This window comes from Uranotaenia lowii, chromosome 1 (genome assembly GCF_029784155.1).
Source record: "Uranotaenia lowii strain MFRU-FL chromosome 1, ASM2978415v1, whole genome shotgun sequence".
Taxonomy (NCBI): Eukaryota; Metazoa; Arthropoda; class Insecta; order Diptera; family Culicidae; genus Uranotaenia; species Uranotaenia lowii.
This window is the reverse complement of record NC_073691.1, coordinates 136,744,501-136,767,360: the sequence shown is the minus strand read 5'-3', so window position 1 is coordinate 136,767,360 and position 22,860 is coordinate 136,744,501. Positions and strand designations below refer to the sequence as shown.

The 22,860-nt window shown below is 39.4% G+C and overlaps 1 long non-coding RNA gene across 1 annotated transcript; it reads right to left on the bottom strand.

The window, feature by feature from the left end:
* Window positions 1-209: 209 nt before the first annotated feature.
* LOC129751628 (uncharacterized) lies at window positions 210-956 on the bottom strand. The gene is made up of 3 exons (XR_008738760.1): window positions 852-956; window positions 680-793; window positions 210-616 (listed from the first exon to the last, which is right to left on the bottom strand). It is a non-coding gene; the product is annotated as an uncharacterized LOC129751628 (long non-coding RNA).
* Between the last annotated feature and the right edge of the window lie 21,904 nt (window positions 957-22,860).

The following is a 22,860-nucleotide window of genomic DNA, read 5'->3' as shown; positions in this document are numbered from 1 at the left end:
AACTTACGTACTACACACAAACACATCGATCAGTAATGGCAAGCAGTCAATTTATCGCCATCGACGGTGTTCCGCTACCGGGGCAATATTCGAATGCGCTTGGGCGCGATCGTGATACCTGCTGCTGTTGTTTCACTTCAACTAGCGCGTTAGCTGCTGATTCGACCGCGCTGGTTAAATCTCTCTCGATTTTCCCGTCTCTCGCTACTAGTGGGCGATTCGCACCTCGCTCTCCTGCTAGCTGCTCTATGCTGGTTATTTGGCGCAATTTTCCGACAATGTACACGAAGCTCGCATGCACTGTGCTCTACGTGTCCGTCTGTACCAATTTTCCTCTTACAATTGGAAGTTCGCATGCACCAAACTTCTCCCTATCGCCTTGCCCAAACTTTCCAAAGAAGAACGTAAAGTGCTTGGACTGATGACGTCGCTCTCATGCAATCACGACAATTCCTACGATTCGATAATCGTCCACCTCTGCGTCCCTTCCTGCTCTCAGCTTTCGGCACAGCCACGATTTCGGAATTGTTGGAATTCGACGATTCGGAATTGTTGTTGGAGTTCGAAGATTCAGCTTGAGCGCTGGAAGAAGTATCTCAAGCTCCCAAAAACGGCCCTATAGTGTAGGTTGAACAAAATGTGTTAGGCCAAGAAATGTGAGTTTGTGATTTTAACTTACTTCACAGAGAAGGCCGTTATGATGCACGGAGCTTATTTTGCCGCTCGAGACGATGGCTACAGGGCCCTTCTTCTTCGTGTCTTTTTGTTATTGTCACTTCTGGTGACTTTAAGTCTGGAGAATACGTGGAATAATTTAGATGAGGATTTGTTATGAATTCTGCTTTCCTTACATTCATGCAGGTCACTCGTTGTTAAATGCTTCGTTCACTTATCGGTAGACGGTAAATTTATGGTGTTCTAGTTGGAGTTTACGCAGATCCACTTATTATCGGATGTTTCATTTCGTGATCGGTGAACGTTCGGCCCTCAAGAAGTTTCGACGAGGTCAATGACATGCAGCATGCAACTCGAAGAACACTTTCTTGAATGCGCAAACGACTATAAATCACGGTTTTACGTGACTCCCGATCACTCGATCTTTTCTGGCTTTCTTGCCGATCCAACTCGGATAAATTTCACAATACACGAATTAATTTTCGTGATGATTTGGCGAGTGGAATAACACCGACGTTCTCGACTGTTTACCGTACCGATCAATTCTGCTTTCTACCGGAAGCAGTTGTCCGAGAGCTGATGGATTATTCCTTCTCGATATTATTTCCAGAAAATTGTTTTCCTGATGCTTATTTTCAAGCAAGTGAGGTGTGCTCAAATTTTTGGTGAGCTTCTATGCCATTTCTCGACTTAAAAGTTAGCCATAATCCACTGTTAGCTGAGGCTAACTTGTAACACCCCTTAGAAGAGTTTAGTGCGCGATCACTGTGGTGACGGTGATCGACCGGCCTTGGCCCCTGGTACAGTCCGAGGACTTGCCTCCACCGGTGAGACAACAACAGAGGTTGTCTAGGAGAGGCTCACTCCCATGAGGGGAATGAGTCCCATCGGTGGTTAGTTTTCCAAGCGCCGCCCCTACAGTCCAACGGCTTTTCATGGCCATAGCATGTAGAGGAAAACTACCAACTGATTTTGAATGCTAGGATTTGCCATAGCAATAGCAAGTATGATTTTTTACTTGAAATACCACTGCGTTTTTTTTTATTTTACAATTATTATTTAAATTTATTTAAATGATGTTTCGTCTAACGACATAAACAATATTCCTTCAATTCACTCGGTCCATGGTAACCGTTCTAAAATTTCTCGGGCATTTCACATTCACCAGATCACGCTCCACTTGATCTGATCACCTCACTCGTTGCGCCTCTGCTTGTCGCAGCGAACTCCTATTTTGCAGGACAGTCGTCCGGCTTTCTCGCATTCTGGATACTGAGTTCTCCGTAGAGTTTCGCAAACTCGTGGTTCATTCATGGCCTCCACATTCCGTTATCCTGCACGCCGCCAAAGATAGTTCTTAACACTCGTCGCTCGAATACTCCGAGTGTACGCAGGTCGTCCTCGAGCAATATCCACGTCTCAGGCCCTTAGATGACAACCGGTCTAATTTGCGTCGTGTACAGGTTACACTTTGTGCGAAGGCTATTTCATCTCGACCGTAGTTGCTTGTAGAGTCCAGAGTAGGTGACGACCGTGACCTTGTTATTACTGGACAAGCGGGCTCGGTCGGTCTCGGACCCGAAGGCCAGCATATATTTTGTCTTGGACGTATTATTCATCAACCCAGTTCCAGGTTCAGTTTGCGGTAGATTTCCTCCACCACCGCAGATGATCAGCCGACTATCTCAATGTCGTCGGTAAAGCAGAGAAGTTGACTGAATGTGTTGAAAATCATGCCCCGCATTTCGCCCACTGCTCATCGAATATCACCTTCAAGCACCACGTTGAACATCATGCAGGATATCGCCTTGTTGAAGCCCACTGCGCAATGCAAATCAAACTCGACAGTTCACCGGAAATCTGCACACAGCATAGAGATCCATCCATCGTCGCCTTGGTCAATCTACATTTTGTAACAACATTTTGTAGGCGGCATTGAAGACAGTGATCGTTCGGTAGTTCTCACAGTCCATATTACCCCCGCCTTCCACTCCTCCGGTAGCTGTTCTGTGTCCCAAATCTGGACCATAACTTCTCTCAACGTTGGGTGTAGCTCCTCAACGTCGTTGAAAATGCCAATTCCCCCATAGTGTTGGTCTTCTGCATGTGCACCTTTCAAGTGTTCATCGAAGTGCTGCTTCCACCTTTTGATCACCTCACGATTGTCGTCAGGTAACCTCCGTCCTTATCTCGGCACATTTCGGCTTGCGGCTGAAGCCTTCGTGGGATGCGTTGAGCTTTTAATAGAATTTTCATGTTTCCTGCGAATGATGTAGCTGCTCCAGTTCTTCGAATTCCTTACCCCCACGCGGCGCTTTTTCTCCTAGAAAATTTGGACTCACTGCCTCTTCCGTTGTTGGTGATTTTCCACCTTTCCAAGGGTGCTTCTCTACATTACTGCCGCCCGCGCGGCGTTCTCTTCGTCCATCACCTTCCTACACTCCTCATCAACTCATTCGCTCCGTCGTGTTCGTTCCACACTCCCGATGACCCGCAACGCTGTTGATAGCTGTCTGGATAGTATCACAACAGTCCTCGAGAGGGGCTTCATCCAGTTCGCCCTCTGCCGACAGCGCTTCTTCGAGCGATTTCTGGGTTACTTCAGTTGTTCAATATTTAATCGAGGCGAGCGTCGTTTCGTATATTACTCACTACGGAGAGTTTTTGGGTGCAACTTCACCATCGCCAGATAATGTTCTGACTCGATGTTGGCGCCTCGACAGGTTCTGACGTCGATGATGTCCGAGAAGTGCCGGCTGTCTATCAAAACGTGGTCGATCCATGATTGTGTTTGGTACGATGGTGTACTTGTGAGGGAGGCATTTCCTGATACATACATTTCTAAAGGAGAATTTGAGCTATGATTTGATGATTTTATCAAGGCTCATTCGCTCTCGTTTCAATTTTTGTTTAGTCTGTTGGCATTGTAGTTCAATTTTAACAATTCATTTTACAATTATACATATTTAGCATTTGAAGCTGTACTTTCTTTTAACCTTTTCATCGTACTTTTGTACCAAAAATCTCATCATCGTGTTAAGCTAGATTAATTCATCAGATTAATTTATCAGATAAATTTATCAACATTACGGCTCCGTACTCAAATGACGGAAGCTCAATACTCACAGTCACTACTCTTGAGTAAGAGAGCCGTCACCCGTTTATGGGTCCCATGGCGACGAACGTGTTGACGGGTTTTCTGGCAGGAGCAAATTAGGCTTTATTCTGCGCCGCACGTGAGGTGACAATAGTCGCGTCACCCGAGTCACTCGATTCCAGGAGCTGCTTTGGGTGACTCGGGTGACGTGGGTGATTCCAGGGTCGCACCGAATATCAAAATAAGCTGACTAGAGTCCCGAGACGGTAAGGTGACTCGACTATCATCACTTCACGCGCGGCGCAGAATAAGGGTCAAAATAATAAGTGCGTTTCCAGTTCGGTTGCTAATTGAACGACTTGCTGGCAGGGAGCAATAAAAAAATGGGCTTGCTGGCTGGAGCAATACTACCAATAAATGCAATTCGTGTTCGTCTTCGGTTGTTTGTATGCGATTGGTGAATTCTTGACTTTAAAATTATTTTAACTTCACACAACTGGGGGATGAGTGACCGCCAAACGGAGAGGAACTCTTCTGAGGAGCAATCAAGTGAGTATGACGGAGTCTCCACAGTCACAGCTTCACGACTCATATGGTGGCGGACAGCCCTGGTAATGTGTATAAAGAACAATGATTGGACAGGATGAGACGGGATTGATTAAAATCCAAAATCAGGTCTTAACCCCAGACAACCAGCAGTCGTATATTATTTGGTCGGGATTCGACCAGACCGAACTGAACGCCAACAACATTTTTTCGAGGTACTTGAACCTAATGTGTAAATATTCCCATCTAGAGTCGAAATTTTTGAAGTTTATGAACCAGAATCGACAGTTTATAATCCAAGGAATTAATTTCAGTCAACTATATTCGCTTTTTCGATCTGGTATATGAATTACATGAAATTCTCACTCAGTTCGCTCTGGTTGAAGTCCGGCCATTTTACAGATTATATCAAATGAATGTTATTTAAACTCGTTTTCGTATATCTGCACCTATAATGTGCGGCCCATGATTATTCTTTATCGTATTTACAGTTGCGTTCAAAAAAGAATGAAATCGCGTGAAGCTGCGCACCCACTTCCAACTTCAACAAGCTGCCATTTCTCTCTCGGTTGATATTTTTTCTTGAAAATTTCACACAATTTAGTTCAACTATCCAACTAACACTCTACAAAATTTGAAGTCTTTACAATGACGGCAAACAAAGATAGCGCTATTTCCGTCAACAACTGATAAATGTTGATAGAAATTGTTCTCAGATACGCCAGTTCCATACTTTCCCATAGCTCTTAAACTTGTGATTCATAAATCTTGCACAAAGTAGTCAGAAGCTTTTTGTTATTCTCAAATTAAACAATGTTCCAATAAAAAATAACAGATAACCCAACACCAAAGACAATCTTCTTGACGATGGAAACCACCACCTAATCAATCTCAGCTTATTCAACAAACTTAGTACATCCGGTGAAATAAAAACCACAAAGTATATACAATCACTTGTTCCAATCTAGAAATTTCCCACTCGACTTTCAAGCCTCGACATTTTTAGCTACCAAGATTGGCCCCAAATTGTGATGCTGGATGAAATAAAAAAAAAGAATCACAACCGACAACAAGTGGACAATCCACCATTTGATGATGAAAAATGGCCCATATCAAAAGCATCGGAATTGCTTCTTGATTCTTTTTCGCCCGATTGCGCCTGGACTGTGATGTGAAGTGTGGATCCGTTGAGAGCAAATAATGTCCGCATTCAAGTGGCAGCTATATTTTTTTCGCCGTGATCTTCAAACACGACCGATGAATTGTGACAGGTAGGTACTTTTTGCAGGGTGGCGCAACATTGACTTCCCAATAGTATGATGATACGTTTTTGTGGAAACGCGTGAAAGAAATTCGATGTAGTGCATTATTCTGAAGTAATGTTTAAGATAACTGATATTATTCAGCATTAATTTCATGTTTGGTGTATCTCTCAAGAAAACAATCCCTTGATCAAATAGTTTTTCATAAACAGTAATTATTTATTGTAGTCTGAGAGGGTCATAGCCCTTGAATACTTATTTTTTAAACGGAACTGCAATTCGCTGACAAATAAATCTTACACTGATTCAATCAGGTGTCTACAGTAGCATTTATATTGCGTGGGAATAAATTTTTCTAAATAACCATGGGAAAGTTTAATATGTTATACCACTCGGTTGCATGTTTATTTTTTATTTCTTTCATGTCTTCCTCCTAACGGTATCATCATTACAAAAGTTTAATTAATTTGCAATCAAAAGTCTCGCTAAACAAGCACTTCTTTCGGATTCCCTATCTCGCTACACCCGGTTCCAATCTTCCAAAAACATTACGTACGGCCAGGAATCCGAGAGGGATGGCCAACGAAAAATAAATTGTCATGAAAAGTCTGCCTCCTCCCCAGTCCAGCTAGTGATAGACATTCCGGTGGATTTTCCGTTCGGTGGTTGGGAGGGGAGAAAAACTGACATCATAGAAGACAAAAATCCAATTTAACGGCAGATAATTTACTTCTCCCTACTTTGTCAGCAATTTTTGATCTGCTTCGCAGGTACAATGAGAGAGCCAAACTAAGTGTGAAACTCGAGTCCTGCATGGATGACAGTGGGAAGAGAATTGGACAAAAGTTTCAGTGGAATGGGTTGTGGGAATTTTTGTGTTCTGTTGAGAAAATTCATATACCTATCTTTTTTTGCTTAACAAGATACGAAGTTACGAACAAAACGTGAGTTTTTGTAAAGTTTACTTATTGGAAGGTAGTGTTTACTGTAAAACCACGGTTTATACTATGGATTTTTATTCTGCTTTTTTGAGAAACTGACCACAAGCATGGCGATAGCGACTATAAAAATATCAAATATTTACTATTTCTTGATTTTCTCGAATGGTTTTGTTAACCAACACCTTAAGATTCGTTCAACGGCAAATAAGGTTTTACGCCATAAAAAAACATTTTTGTAACGATTTTAACTTTTCTCGAACAATTTGACCTCAATTATTTGAAAAAAAAAAAAAATACCACGATCCATACAGAACTTCAGAATATATTGGATCGTGCAACAATTGGTCCGCTCTATCTTTTGTTACCTACCTACCTAAGGGTCCGGCGCCGATTGACCGACGCATAGGGCTGAGTTAAAGATCTCCATTGCTGGTGATCCGGAGCCAGCGTCCTCACTTGCTGCCAGACAAGGTTCTCGTCAACTGTGCGGATTTCAGCTGCTAGACTTCGCCGCCACGAGCTTTTGGGCCTGCCTCTTCTTCGATGCCCATCTGGATTCCAGTCAAGCGCCTAACTGTAAATATCGTTTTCATCTCTGCGCAGCGCGTGCCCAATCCATCTCCACTTACGTTCCCGAATCTCGATTTCTAGCGCCTTTTGATGACACCGGCGATGAAGTTCAACGTTTGAGATCCAGTTGCCAGGCCACCAAACGCGGATGATATTTCGCAGGCACCGATTCACAAAAACTTGCAGTTTTCGCGTCGTCACCGCATATGTGCACCAAGTTTCACACCCGTACAGCAATACGGATTTGACGTTTGAGTTGAAGATTCGGATCTTAGTTCGTAGAGAGATCTGGCGTGACCGCCAGATGTTTCGGAGACTCGCAAACGCAAATCGAGCTTCTCTGATCCGGGTTTCGATGTCCTTCTTGGTTCCATCATCAGGCGTTATCTGGCTACCAAGATACTGGAAGCACTCCACTGTCTCAACCTGTTGTCCAGCTACCACGAAATTGGAACGATTTTCTGTGTTGATTTCCATCGACTTGGTCTTTCCGACATTGATTTTGAGACCTGCTGCCTTGGAGCTTTCGGTGAGGTCGTCGAGTTTGCTCTGAACATCTTGTGTGTTTGGGCGAGCAAAACAATATCGTCTGCCAGGTCAAGGTCGTTCAGTTGCTCAATTGCTGAAGGATTCCACGGCAATCCTCGGTTTGGTCTACAGTCAATCGATCCAGTCAAGATCTCATCCATTACGATGAGAAAAAGCAGCGGTGACAAAATACATCCATGTCTCACTCCAGCAGTCACCGGGATTGGTTCGGACAAGACACCGTCGTGCAAGACCTTGCACGAAAATGCCTCGTACTGTGCTTCGATGAGATGGACTAGTTTCTCTGGGACCCCTCGTCGTCTAAGAGCAGCCCAGATGTTTTCGTGGTTCAGTCGGTCAAATGCTTTTTCGAAATCAACGAACACCAGCAGAAGAGAGTCCTGGAATTCGTTGATTTGTTCCAGTATTATTCGTAGCGTTTTGATGTGGTCCACACATGATCGTCCGGATCGGAATTCAGCTTGTTGCCGTCGGAGTGTAGCGTCGATTTTCTCCTGGATCCTGTTCAGGATCACTTTGCAGAGTACTTTGAGGGTTGTACAGATCAAAGTTATGCCACGCCAGTTACCGCATTCCGTCAGGTCTCCATTCTTCGGGACCTTTACGAGGTACCCTGCATCCAGTCGGCCGGGAATGTTGCAGTATCCCAAATGTCAGCGAAAAGACGGTGCAACATTTGTGCTGGCAGGGTCGGCTTTGAGCATTTTAGCAGGAATGCAATCGATTCCAGGCGCTTTGTTGGATTTCATGTTCTTGATTGCCGCTTCTATTCCAGCCAGCGATGGCGCTTCCGAGTTTACGCCATTAAAGCGACTTACTGTGGGCGCCTCGAGCTGCGGGTTCTCGCTATTTGTAACTCGAAAGAATTGTTCAAAATTCTCAGTCCAACGCTTGAGCTGATCTGTTCGATCTGTCAGCAGCTAACCTGCTCGGTCTCTCAGCGGCATTCTTGCATTAGTCCTTGCACCACTGAGGCAGCGAGAAATGTCATAAAGTAATCGGATATCTCCATTGGCGGCGGCTCTTTCTCCCTCATCGACTAGAGAGTTTGTCCAGGCTCTCTTGTCTCGTCTACAAGCTCGTTTAACTGCCTGTTCCAGCTCCGCATATCGTAAGCGGGCGGCTGCTTTGGCTGACCCGGTACATGCCTGCTCAATCCTGACTTTCGCCTTTCTCCGATCATCGACCATCCTCCAGGTTTCATCCGACATCCATTCACTTCGTCTTCCACAAACTTTACCGAGAGTACCATGGCTCGTCGTGATAAAGGCATTCTTGATCCCACACCATTGTTCTTCGAGTGTTCCGTCTGTCGGCAACTCCGAGGCTCGGGATTCTAGCCGTTCAACGTATGCCCTTTTCACCTCTGGATTCTTCAACCGGCGGACGTCGTATCGACACCCGACTTTCTCCTCGCGCCGTTGGACACGCGCAACTCTCAGTCGTATCTCGCCAAGGACGAGGTGACCATCAGGCATGGCCGTAGGAACGGGGGGGGTTTTGGGGGTTAAACCCCCCCCATGAAGGTCCAAAAATGCCAAGTGATATATTTTTCAACCAACAATAAAATTTAAAATTTCTAATCAAATTTTGATGAACAACTAAAATAATTCTAGAGTAACAATAGTGTAACAATCCCTACACCAAAACCTCGAAATCTCAAGACCAAAATTCTACAACATTTTTTCAAAAAAATTCTCACTTGTTGATAGTCATTGAGTACCAAATATTGAATCCCAAAAAAGTTTGACGTAGCTTACCAGATTATCCGTTTTTTGACCAGATTTTCTCACTCTTCTTGAAAAATCAAATGGAAATATCAATAGAGTCCTAAGAATAATAATAAACAATAAACATAAACGATTTTTGGGAAGCCTTAATTATATATGATTCTGAATCGGCTGATGAATTTAAAATAGTTTTCATGTGTTTTTCTTCTTGATTTTAATGGAATAATGTATGGAATTGAAACTTGCCTGCATATTGGCCGGATTTTTTGAAAATTTTGAAACAGCATGCCCAGGATACTTGCGGAAAATATAAAAGTAAGTACCCAGTTTATTGCTCTTGATTTTCAGTTTGGATAATTATTTGTTTAGTATCCTGCTTCAAAACTTGGTGTTGAATTTCAATCTAAAATGCGATGGATTTTCTACATTCGAAATACATAATTTCGAAATATGAAAAGAATTTGGATCTGAAATTTTCATCCTAGACTTGAATTCCAGAGTTGAAACATAAGAAAGTTTCATGAGTCCAGAATTCAAAAATGTGAAACAATTTCATTATTCACAATTTTATTTAAATTCACAAGTTCAACTACGAAAAAATAATTGAAAAAAAAATCATATTGAAAACCACACATTCAGAATCAAATAAAAGATTTCTGGTTAAAGGTTCTGATACAAGTTTTCCTTTTTTGTTCCAAATTCATTGGATTTCTTATCTGGAATTTGGATTCAGGTTTAGAATTTGGGTTCATAATGCAGAATTCAGACTTGGAACTAAAATCCAAGGTTTTTATTCAGGCTTAGCTCAAATTTAAGTTTTATAATGAATATTAAAATATCAATGTTAAAATTTCATTAAGGATTTAAATAGCATGGATCGCAGTTTCATGACTTTGATTCTTGATTGAAAATAAAAATTTAAAATTCAATCTTAATCAGTTTGGAAACACAAACCTGGCAAAAAATACATAAAAAAAAACTGAATTCATTTCAAAGAATTATTTTTTTTTAAATCTAGATTTTAATTTTGGAAACTTTCATTGCAGGATTTAAATTATAGGATATTAAATATTAAATGATAATTTTTGAACTTGTCTTTTATCCTCCGTCAAAAATTAAGCTAGAAATTTTATTTAACTTTATATACATACATTGCAGATTCTTCAAAATCAAAGGTTCTATCTCAAATCTTAAGTTTTAATCGAGTTAACAAGAAAATTAACCTTATTTGAACCGTAAATATAATTTTTCATTTTTATTCCTGAATATATGATACATTTTCACTCATGCTCATGATTTTGAACGCTTTATTTAAAAAAAAAACTTGTTTTACTCACTTACATTAGCAAACTAATTCGTTCGAACCACAAACAAAACCATCTGCTTGTGGTTCGAAAGAATAAGCTTGCTAATGTAAGTGGCTAAAAAAAGTTTTTTTTTTTAAATAAAGCGTTCAAAATCCTTTTTTATTGGTTCCATTATTGTCGCATCTTCACCATTGTGCCACTCGCATATACACACATACACATACACACACATAAATTTTTATACTTGTGTATGCATTGTTCAAGCAAAAATGTTATAAGAAAAAAGTTGTCACCAAAACCCCCCCCATGAGCCGTTTCTTCCTACGGCCCTGCCATCAGGATGCAATGTCTGCGCTTCGTTTGTTGCGGACATCAAGGAGGCTCCTTCTCTTTTTTTGGCTAATGCAGATGTGGTCAATTTGATTTTCTGTTCGGCCATCTCGAGATACCCAAGTGACCTTATGTGCTGGTCGATGGGGGAAGAGCGATCCTCCGATCACCATGTTGTTGTTGCCACAAAATTCTACAAGCAGCTCTCCGTTTTCGCTCATCGGTCCTAGGCCATGGCGCCCCATGATGCGCTCAAAGTCCTGATTATCGGAGCTAATCTTTGCGTTGAAGTCGCCTAAGTAGATTTGAATGTCACCCTTCGGAATTCTCTCTACCACGCTGTTTTGTTGACTGTAAAACTGCTCTTTCTCCTGCAAATCGGCAACGTCAGTTGGCGCATAGCACTGGACCATTGTAAGATTTCTAACCCGTGTTCTGAATCTGGCTACGATTATTCTTTCGTTGATCGGTTCCCATCTTAAAAGGGCCGCATGGGCCTGCGGGCTTAATAGGAAACCAACTCCTCGTTCCCGAGCAGCGTGTTCTCCTCGTATGCCAGAGTAAAGCAGTACTTGCCCAGACTGTGTCTTGTGTTCTCCAGTGTTAGGCCAACGGACTTCGCTCAGTCCCAATATCTCTAGCTTGAGGCGGCTAGCTTCTCTTGCAAGTTGAGCCAGCTTAACTGGCGGGGCAAGGGTCAAAACATTCCAAGTTCCAATTCTAGTCCGTGTTTTCATGCTAAAAGTTGTTGCCAAAGTTAAAATTCGATTATTCCTTCTCTCAGTTTCCGTAACAATACAAGATATTAGGCCGGCACCGCGGGTAGGTAGAGATAGGAGTTGTGAATAAGAGGTGATATGACCACTATGGGGTCTCGTGTTGCACATTATCCACCGTTTACTAGCCAACCTTTTGTTGCCCCATTATTATACATCAATCTATTCTCTTCCTGGCCGCAAAACTAATACGATTGATAAGATATGATAATTAAACGATTAGCTAACCCGAGCAGACTTTTATTGCAAAATAATACCTAATTTTGCTATCATGCCTTGAAAGTAAAATAAGGTATCATTTTGCCCGAATAAAGGTGGTACAATGCCAAAATTTGGGTCTCACTTTTCATATATCGATACCACAATTATACCAACTGTAGGTTTCACTGAAACCTTAATGATGCCTCGTTTCAAAACAAGTTTTGAGGGCATAATGATACCACGTTTAGGTGAAACTCTCAGCCAAAATTAGGCATCATTTTGAGATCAAATCCATTTTAAAACCGCTGGCTAAACGTGGCATCATTAAGCTTTCATTGAAACTTAGATTTGGGGTATCTGTGGTATTTACGTATGAAAATAGATAGCAAAATTTTGGTATTGTACCATCTTGATTCAGACAAAATGATATCAAATTTCGCTAGCAAGTCATGATAGCATTTTTTTTTTTATAATTTTGTCGCAAAAGCCTTCTCGGATATTAATTTTCAACCTTAATGCATTATTATTCAGATCTGAGTCTGTTTTTTAACACATTAAGGACTATGTATACATATCAATAATGGAGCATGTACCGGCGCATAAAAACGCCTTCATGTATGCAATTAATGTTATTCGAGTAAATCATCCGGAGGTAGCATATTATTAAAACAAACCAATTATTGGAAAATTTTATAGATCATACACCGGTGTGTTGTATCAATTCAAAACACATTTCATTAAGTAAACTGGATTGTAGCAGAAAACAACTGATTATGTCTTCTAGTATTATTTAAAACTTCATCTAGAATTATGTAAACCTTTCTAAAATGAGATAAAATTAAAAGCAACAGATTAATTAAATCATGTTATTTTAACAAATAAAAAAAAGTTTGAAAAAAATCTCCTCACGGTTTTGATTTCAATGCAAGTCGCTATATAAAACAGTTGGATAAACGCCTGAATGTATATACGGATCAAAGGTTATGGATAAAAAAACTTTTTTTTCGTACTCGCAATAAGAAAAAAAAATTAAAAGCAAAAGTTGATTGATTGAAATTCAAATGTTAAAACTAACATTATCTGCTTAAAAGTTGTAAAATTTGTGTTTACATAATTGTAGTTAATTACTTACGTAGCATTAATATTTGATAGCCTCGAGCATAGAAAACCTTCTGCAGCGCTGCATTCTTCGGCGCGATCCGGATGACGAACGTTTGGCTGGAATAGCTCAGACATCGGTAATGGTAACATCCGATAAGTAACATCAACATTACACTTTCGTTCTTGGTGGTTCTGCTCTGGACCACCACCATTTCTGGTGACACTGTTGACGCAGGCTTTGTTCTCCAGCAGGAGCAACCGAAGAGTAAATTGCATCCTCTTTCAGAGTGTACGTTATTTGAACTTAAGTACCCGGCAGAAGTATCGTTCAGCCAGGTTGTTTTTTCGAAGCAATCTATCTCGATTTTCCGATTTCAAAACAAATGTAGAAAAAATTGTTCCGTGCAACTAACCAAACATCGACACCTGAAATTTAAATTATGATTTTATTTCACATTATTTTTCCAACTATTCAATGAACAGATTCGATTTGAGTAGCAGAAAAAAAATCGTACCTTTGTGTGATGATAAGCGGTTTGAGGTCCGTCGATTACTTGTATACAACGATGTTCCGGAAGCTCCGACAATCAGAAATCTTTTCGTGGTATTTCCAGTTCCTTGAAAACTCCTTAAGGCGAAAGATCCCCGGTTTGCGATCGCGTGGTGCCGTACCAAACGCCTTGTGTGAAGTCGTCAAAGTTATGAAACCACTCTTTTCCGCATTGTTTCCGGTCGCCTTCTCCAGATCATATAGTTCGATGTGGGTATGATCCATCGTCCGGAACTTTTTTTCACATAAGTTTATCACAGCTTACCTCTCCTAGCAGTCAGGTCAGCTCGTGACCTAGGATAGGCAGGAATCGATATTACATAATCGGCTAAACTTGTTTCCATCCGTGCATTGCAAACCGTACACAGGAAAGGTCACTTGTGTAGGACGTGTGCCTCTAAATGGAAAAAACTGTTTTGAACTTACCTGAGCCGATTGTTTCTCACCTTTCATATTTCCTGGAAAGATTGCACTAAAGGACCACTATTTTCCTCAATAGCAACGGCAGAAAACGTAAAACGCGTAAAACTTAACGAATGGTTCACCCGCTCGCTTGTCTGCCGCTGCCGGTATTTTGTTTACATGCGTGCACTCAACACCAACAACATTCAAACTTATGGAAAGCAATCCTTGGAATATTTTGGGTTCCAGCAACCCAATATTGTGCATATCAGTAAAAATTTTGGACACTTCGATGGTGAACTGACAGCATTCTTCCGACAATCTAATATTTGCAATATTATTTTGTCAGAAGTTAGGGAATTCAAAATTCGAATATTTACTGTTCAAACACGCGATGCGTCGTTATAATTTTCAACGTCTCGACGTATGCGACGTGTCGCTTAGTAGGCAAAGCTACTCATATTTTGGTTTTTATCAGCATGTACAATAAAGTTTAGTGCTGGCGTGATAATATGATTTTCCATTGCAAGAGCTAAAAACAATGATTTTTTATTTTGTTTCGTAGTTCATCATTGAAAAAAAAATTGATAATGTTTATTCTCGAATACACTCGGTTCATTTTGCAACTTACAAATAACAATTAACAAGAAAAACAAATTATACCGCGTGCGTCATTGAGCATTATTTCAAATTCAGGATACCTTAATGACGCCAAGTTTTACTATCCGATCAATTTTAATCAAAATTATGCTGTTATTTTGTTTTCGCTTTCTTCTCAACAAAAACAAATTCACGATACCTTGTTAAGCTTGTTTTCAGTTCGACTTAATTTTTAACACCTGTAATATTTCTTATTTTTCACCACAGAAATTTGAATATCAAATCATGCTATAATTTCAATTTCATTTTTCAGCTTTATCATTATAAATAAAACTTTAATTTTTTTTTTAGGTTTTATTTTTGACACTCTACCATCATTATGGCATTCGTGTCTAGAAACTTTAATGATGCTTCTTTTTGCTATCGAGAAAAAACAAAACCAAATAGTGCTTTCATTTTGGTCTCAATGTCTTATTTAAGTATTGGTTAGGCATCATCTTTCGACATTTTAATGCTTCATTGAAACCTAATTTTGCCATCGGGAAAAATGCGATACTAAATTATGCTTTCATTTTGGCATTGATGGCTTATTTTGGTTACTGTTTGCTATCGATTTAGGCATCAAAGTCTGCTCGGGAATGCAACTGATAGAAACTCGATTTGTCTTTCGAAATTAAATGTTTTTTACCTCTATATAAGTAGATCACTATAGTATACGTTTAAGTAGTAATCATAGTAACTCAATGTTCATTTTCAATCATTTAACTTAAATTCAAGGACACTTTAGTTTGAAAGAAATTAAAATTCGTTGTCATTTGATGCCCCAACCGCCATTTTTTATGCTTAGTTAGGGCTTTATAGTTACCAGGGGTGAATCTCCATATTTCAATAAATATAATTTTTCTACTGCCATATCTTTTAGTTGGAAGTTTGAGTTTATTGAGCCTATCGAAAATGTATTTAAATATGTAGGTATCGATAGTTGGGCGACTGCGATGTGTGAAGAGTTGCCTTAAGCAGGCTTGCAATTTCTCTTACGAGAATCACCCACGTGCTCGGTTTTCGATTCTCGGTGGAGATTCTCTGAAACGCACCGCAGAGATTTTTAGCCGAACCTCTGTAGAGAATCTGTAAATCAACACGACAGAGCTAACACACACTACAGTGAAAAAATGTTTTCACCACGGAGAGCGACAGCGACGGCAGCTGGCTTGGCTTGTTGCGTTTACCAACACATACGAAGCTGAACCACTCGCCCGAAACATTCATCGTTTGTTGATGCTATTATTATGCACACCGTCGTCTTTGTTTTTGTCTTTGCTTTTTGGTGGCTTCAACTAGTCGGTTCTGTGTTTTCACCGGGGTGCTCTACAGTGGCAAATCGTCGCACGCCGGAGCTATTGAACTAAGGTGTGTGTGGCTTTCGAAACCGGGGTGCGAATAATGTGTGGAGAGGATCGAAAAATCTCACCCGGGTGATTTGCAACTATCGCACGGGGGTGTTTTTTTCTCCGTTGTCCGTTTTTCTCGGTAGAGAATGGCATCTCTGGCCTTAAGGCACTAAAACTGCTTTGGATTTGAGGGACTACATTTTTATCAGATTTATTTTGAAGTCCCTCAAATTTCTCAAATTTCGAGATGATCTGTTGCATAAATACGACTAATCCTGAAGAATTGTATTTCATGTCAACAGCGGACCCCTTGATTTTGATGAGAATCTTGTCTGGTGGAAGACCTGAGATACCTAAAACTATTTTTTTTTCGTTGCCGGACAGTCATTGAAAAATTAATCCGGTACAACTATTCCAAGCCACAAATAGCGATAGCCAACATAACCCGCAACTCGTAGCGCCAACTGTAAGTCGCATTAATGGCGTCAACTCGGAAACGCCCTCACTGGCTGAAATAGAAGCGGCAATCAAAAGCATGAAATCCAACAAAGCACCTGGGATCGATTGCCTTGTCAACACAAATATTACATCGTCTTTCCGCCGACATCTGGGATACTGCAACATTCCCGGCCGATTGAACGCAGGGTATCCTCGTATAGGTCCCGAAGAACGGAGACCTGACAGAGTGCGGTAACTGGCGAGGCATAACGTTGATCTGTACAACCCTCAGAGTACTTTGCAAAGTGATACTGAACTGGATCCAGGTCTCTCTTCTACTGGCAGACGGTATTGTTTTGCTCGCCCGAAGACAACAAGACATGCAGAGCAAACTCGACGACCTCACCGAAAGTTCCAAGGCAGCAGGTCTCAAAATCAATGTCGGAAAGACCAAGTCGATGGAGATCAACACAGTAAATCCTTCCAATTCCGTGGTAGCTGGGCAACAAGTTGAAAAAGTGGAGTGCTTCCAGTATCTTGGTAGCCAGATAACGCCTGATGGTGGTATAAGGAAAGATATCGAAAAATCGATCAGGAAGGCCCGATTTGCGTTTGCGAATCTCCACAACATTTGGCGGTCACACCAGATCTCTCGAACGAAAATCCGAATCTTCAACTCAAACGTCAAATCCGTATTGTTGTACGGGTGTGAAACTTGGTGCACATATGCGGTGATGACGCGAAAACTGCAAGTATTTGTGAATCGCTGCCTGTAGCGTATCATCCGCGCTTGGATCTGAAACGGATCTCAAACGTGGAACTTCATCGCCGATGTTATCAAAACGCGCTAGAAATCGAGATTCGGGAAAGTAAGTGGAGATGGATTGGGCACACGCTGCGCAGAGATGAGAACGAGATTTGCAGAGAGGCACTTGAATGGAATCCAGAGGGACATCGAAGGAGAGGCAGGCCCAGAACCTCGGGGCGGCGAGGTCTAGCCGCCGAAGTACGAACTGTCGACGAGTGTCTTGACTGGGATCAAGTGAAGGCGTTGGCTCCGGATCGTCAACAGTGGAGGTCTTTTACCACGGTCCTGTGCACCGGAGGATCGTTAAGTAAGTAAGTACAACTGTGTTCGATGTTTACTCTTGAGCTAGAACTCGCGGGCATCGGCTTAGAAAGCAGCTGATTTGTCAACTGAGCTATATCACAAGTTCAACTTCTACTTCTCATATGTGGAATTTTCTCAGAAATTCAAATCTGCTGTCGGTTTAGACAAAACTGTAGACCAAACGTTAACAAATTCCCTACGAACGAAAATCCGAATCTTAAACCCAAACGTCAAAAATTGTATCAACTGTGTCAAAGCGCGGAATATCATCCGCGCTTGGTGGCCTGGCAACTGGATCTCAAACGTTGAACTACATCGCCGGTGTCATCAAAAGGCGCTATAAATCATCGAGAACGTAGGAGGAGATGGATCGGGCACACGCTGCGAAGAAATGAAAACGAGATTTGCAGAAAAACGCTTGACTGGAACCCACATGTGCGTCGGAAAAAAGGCTGGCCTAGAAGCTCGTGGCAGCGTAGTTTAGCTGCTGAAATACATACACTTGACGAGAACCTTGGCTGACAAGAAGTGAAGACGCTGGCTCCGGATCATCAACAGTGGAGATCTTTTATTTTCGCCCTATACGTCGAAGGGGGATAATAAAAGGACCTTATTAGGCCGGAACAAATCTCAAATCCTTCTTTTGTCACTCGAAACATCGCAAGGGGGGTGGGGGGACAATAAAAAAACAATGCGAAAAACAAATAAATTGGAATAAATTGCACGAAAGCTTGTATGTAACTAAATTGCATACTATATCATTGCACAAAACCTATAAATCAAGTAATTTTTTATCGAATAATTCAATCAAATCAAGAATACAAAAGGTGAAAAAACTTCCATCTTCCAAAATTTGTATTTTGGTCTGGTAATCTTTTGGATATTTGAATATTTTGTCAAAATTTATAAAATACTTCAAACTTTATTTATTCCCCCCTTCGGGTTTTTTGGAAATTTCGAGGGGGGGGGGGGGCGTTGTGACAATAGAAGAAATAGATATTTGTTCCAGCCTTACCGAGAAAAAAAAACAAAAAAAATCCATAAAACTGAATTTGATCAAAAGTGTTTTCCAACATTGTTGCTTAGAAACATTTCAATGTGATATGAATGTTTATGAAGATTGATCAAATGCTTCAGAGTTACTTTCATTAAAAATATTCCCACTTTCAAGTAAAAGGAATACATTATCTTTTTGATAAGATTCTAATTCTTATACAAAACTGCATATCTTGAGCATAAATCAGTCGAAGGATTTGACCCTTTGAGTGCATTTTTCAGCTAGAAATTGATATTCAAAATGTAAAAATCGATCAACTTCCAAGTGCGACATTCTGCAATTATTCAATGAAATTATATCTTCATCATAGGAGCAAGGTTTTCGAAAAAAATTCTGTGTTTTTTGAGAAAAAAAATCATTCTGGGATTTTACCCATAAATTGTGTGATGGTTTTCTGCTATTTCCTTTAATTTCATTGAAAATTCATAATATTGGGTCTTTTTGCATTTAAGTTGGATAAAATCTATTAAAATTACCAATCTTTTCATACTTTTAAAGTTCAAAATAAAAAAAATCTTAATTTTATACTGGCCAAAAAAATTAAAATTTTGGAAATCCATTCAAATTTAAAAATTCTGTGAATTTTTCGTAATTCTGTGTTCTGTGAAATGGATTCTGTGATGAAAATTTTCTCAAAATTCTGTATAATTACAAATTTTTCTTTGATTTCGGCAACCTTGCTTAGGATTATAGGAGCGCAAAACAGATCACGATAGTTTCCTCTAAAATATTTTCAGTTATTATTTGATGTGAACAAACAAGCTTATTTCTTAGTATGTAATTAATAATACTCCGCTCAGATGGATTCGGACCAATCCGATGCAGATTTTAATTTCTGGAAACTTTACGGATAATAAGTGAGTATTATTCTAGGCCTACAAACAGGCGGATTATTTTTTTTTTTTTGGGATTTTGGAAACATTGACGATCCCACGCAGAAGGGTCCGTCTTCTAATTGTATCCCGATCAGGAGGGAAAAACAAAATTTTATCAAAATGAGATATTTTGATACTTGTTTTTTTTTCTATCTAAATGAATTATAATTCAGTACTCGTAGGATGTTAAAATATCTCAAATTATATCAAAAAATCTATACGATCATAGCTAAATTATATCAGTTTTTGATATGCTCCTATCAAGATTATATCTCGTTCAGATAGCATAGTTTGATATTGGACAGAACAAATTATATCAAAATTATAACTTAAAGATATGAGTGCTTCGAGAAAATTTTCTAGAGGAACGTCAATAAACCACATTATTTGATAAACCCGATCAGAAGGGAAAAACTAAATTATATCAAAATGAGATATTTTGTTACTAATTTTTTTTCTATCTAAATGAGTTATAATTCAGTACTCGTAGGATGTTAAAATATCTCAAATTATATCAAAAAATCTATACGATCATAGCTAAATTATATCAATTTTAGATATGCTCCTTTCAAGATTATATCTCGTTCTGATAGCATAGTTTGATATTGGGCACGACAAAACCTATCAAAATTATAACTTATCAATATATGAGTGCTTCGAGAAAAATTACCAGTGGAATGTCAATAAACCATATAATTTGCTAAAACCATGTTCCATTTTTGGTTTCCCAAAAATTGGGTCGAATTTTAAAGATCTGTTGAGCGAAACTCATTAATGTACGGTTTGGGCCGTTGACTTCGATGTCCGTGTTTCAGAAAAAGTTGTACATATATCAAAATAAGATATAATCATTTTATTTTGGGACAACCCGAAAAAATTCTTTATCATTGAAAATTATCTCAACCCCATTCAAGTCTGTCAATCAGAATAAGATATAATTCAGATTGGAGAAACTTAAAATATAAATTTTTCAGTACTTAATTATAACTGAACCAGATGTAAATATCTTGGCGAGATACGTTTGAGTTATTATTTTGATATGCTCTCCTGATCGGGATTGCATTTGAACATAAAGTTCTCATAATAAGCTTCCGTTCCGAAAATCTGCTCCTTACACCACATGGTGGCTGAGCCTTTAGCTTTGAAGATGTGCAACCATTGGAAAAAAAATCGGGCAATATTAGGCACGAAATCAAATATGCCTGTGCAACTATTGGGTACAGACAAACTGTTCAATCATTATGAATTGATATTTTGATGTCATTGTTTTCAGAAACTTGAATTCATGGATCTTGTTGACTAACACTGTATGAATCTAATCCAGAAATTGAACGACTTTGATTGAAATGACCAAAATGCTGCATAAAAACCAAAATCATGTGCTTTGCATTTTAACGATTGGCAAATCATCCTTCTAATTTTCCACCAATAACTTTTTTTCAATAATCGATTTGTTTTAAATGTAAGTCTTGTTTATGTTTTATTAATGACACTTTAAATGAAAATCATTTAATATAAAATTACACCTCGACTAGAGTTATTATTAAAAATTCCTAACGGTTTGAATATTAACTAAAGCTCAAACTTAATGAAATGAGAGTATGATAGTTTACGTATCTCACGCAAAATATTTGGTCATAAAATATCATCAGATTAAATGTTATGGAAGTTCAAAGCCCAAATGTCAATGTTGTGATTTCTTACAAAAAAAAAACTCCCAATAATTCCGTTCATAAAAACACCAAACAAGATGTTTTTCCGTTCGGAAACAACAGATCCTGACTTCTGACGCAGAAACAATATTACATTATTACGATAATAATCTCGTTTTCATGCCAGAAGCCACCAGTCTCCAGCTCGAGAAAACCCGAGTTTGGCGTTAGGGACGCAAACCCGAAGATTACGGCCATGCGATAGGGTTCAAGCACTGAAGTGATGACCCAAAATGGATATGTTCCGAGGCTGAAAACAAGCGATCAATAGCGCGGCGAATGATGTCCGTAGATAGTAGCCCCGGCTGCGCCATTTTTCCCTCTGTTCAATATTTCCACGATATGATAACTTAATAACCCCAATTATGACTGTCCTTTTGCTCAACCTTCTTCCACCCCTTTATTCTCCCAGTCCGACCTTTGGGAAAATGGGGGTTAGGCAAAAAAAATACGGTTAGATTGTTAGACATTTTTTCACTCATAAAAAATGACGACAGAGACAGTAAACGTTTGGTCATTAAAACATCATCAATGGCGCGTTTTCATGCAATCTAAATCAATAAAAACGGGAATTGCCAAACAGAACGGGAGAGAGAATAAAAATAATAGCATCTATTACACATTGTATGTCCGTCGTCAAATTAAGTTATTATAAATTCATTATTTGTGGAGTTCGAGCGCCCCAAGAGGGCTTTCATGGTGCAAATGTCGGAACCGATAGAAAATGACTGTTCAATGTTAACGGAATTGTCACAGCGTTGGAGGGCAATGAAGATATTTCAGATCAAAATGATCACGACATTCATCCTCGATGTCGATCATATCTAAGCCAAAAACCTGAAATGAAACATAATACTCATGTTTAATTTATCGGGTAAATATTGCTAGAAAAGGATCTGGCTCTTAGACAACAATTTGAAACAGTTCTCGAATCATAGTTTCTCGCATCTAAAGTGGACCAAACCGAGAGCCAAAAGTACAAATGAATAATTTATTATTTTTTTAACCAAATTTAGACAATAATATAACACAACGAGCTTGTTGATTTGTTCTCATCACAAAGAAACTGAAATGACTAACCAAAAGTTCAAGTTAGCTCATATTTTGCGTATAATTTTCGGAAATCCTGAAAACAAATTTCATACAATCTTGGAAACACTCACTAATTCTTCTATCTAAATATTACCAACTGTTTTTATCTGCCGTCAACATGCCCCTTTTTCAACTTCAATGGCTTCTAAAACACTTTTGTCCACAGATAATCATACCGATTAGGCATCAAAAGTTTTAAAGTTGATGGGATATCAAATTGATGTAGTCAGAAAAGTTATTGGTTTCACCAGTAATTTTTAACTTTCTTAAAACATGCGTTTTTTGCCTTACTCAGATACAGGGATAACTTGCAATCATTATTGTTTCTAATGAAAAATCTGATGAAAACGTTTGAAAATGCATACCTTTTTTTTATAAAATTGAGGTGCCATAACGCGTAAAATACCAATTGTAGTATTTTTTGTATTGTTCGAATAACATATTACAATTTATTGTCAAAAATGCTTTTATAAGAAAAAGCATTAGGGTGCATACATTTAGGGGTAAAAAGCACTGTTAGCTGAAATCATAAAAAAAAACTTTTGGA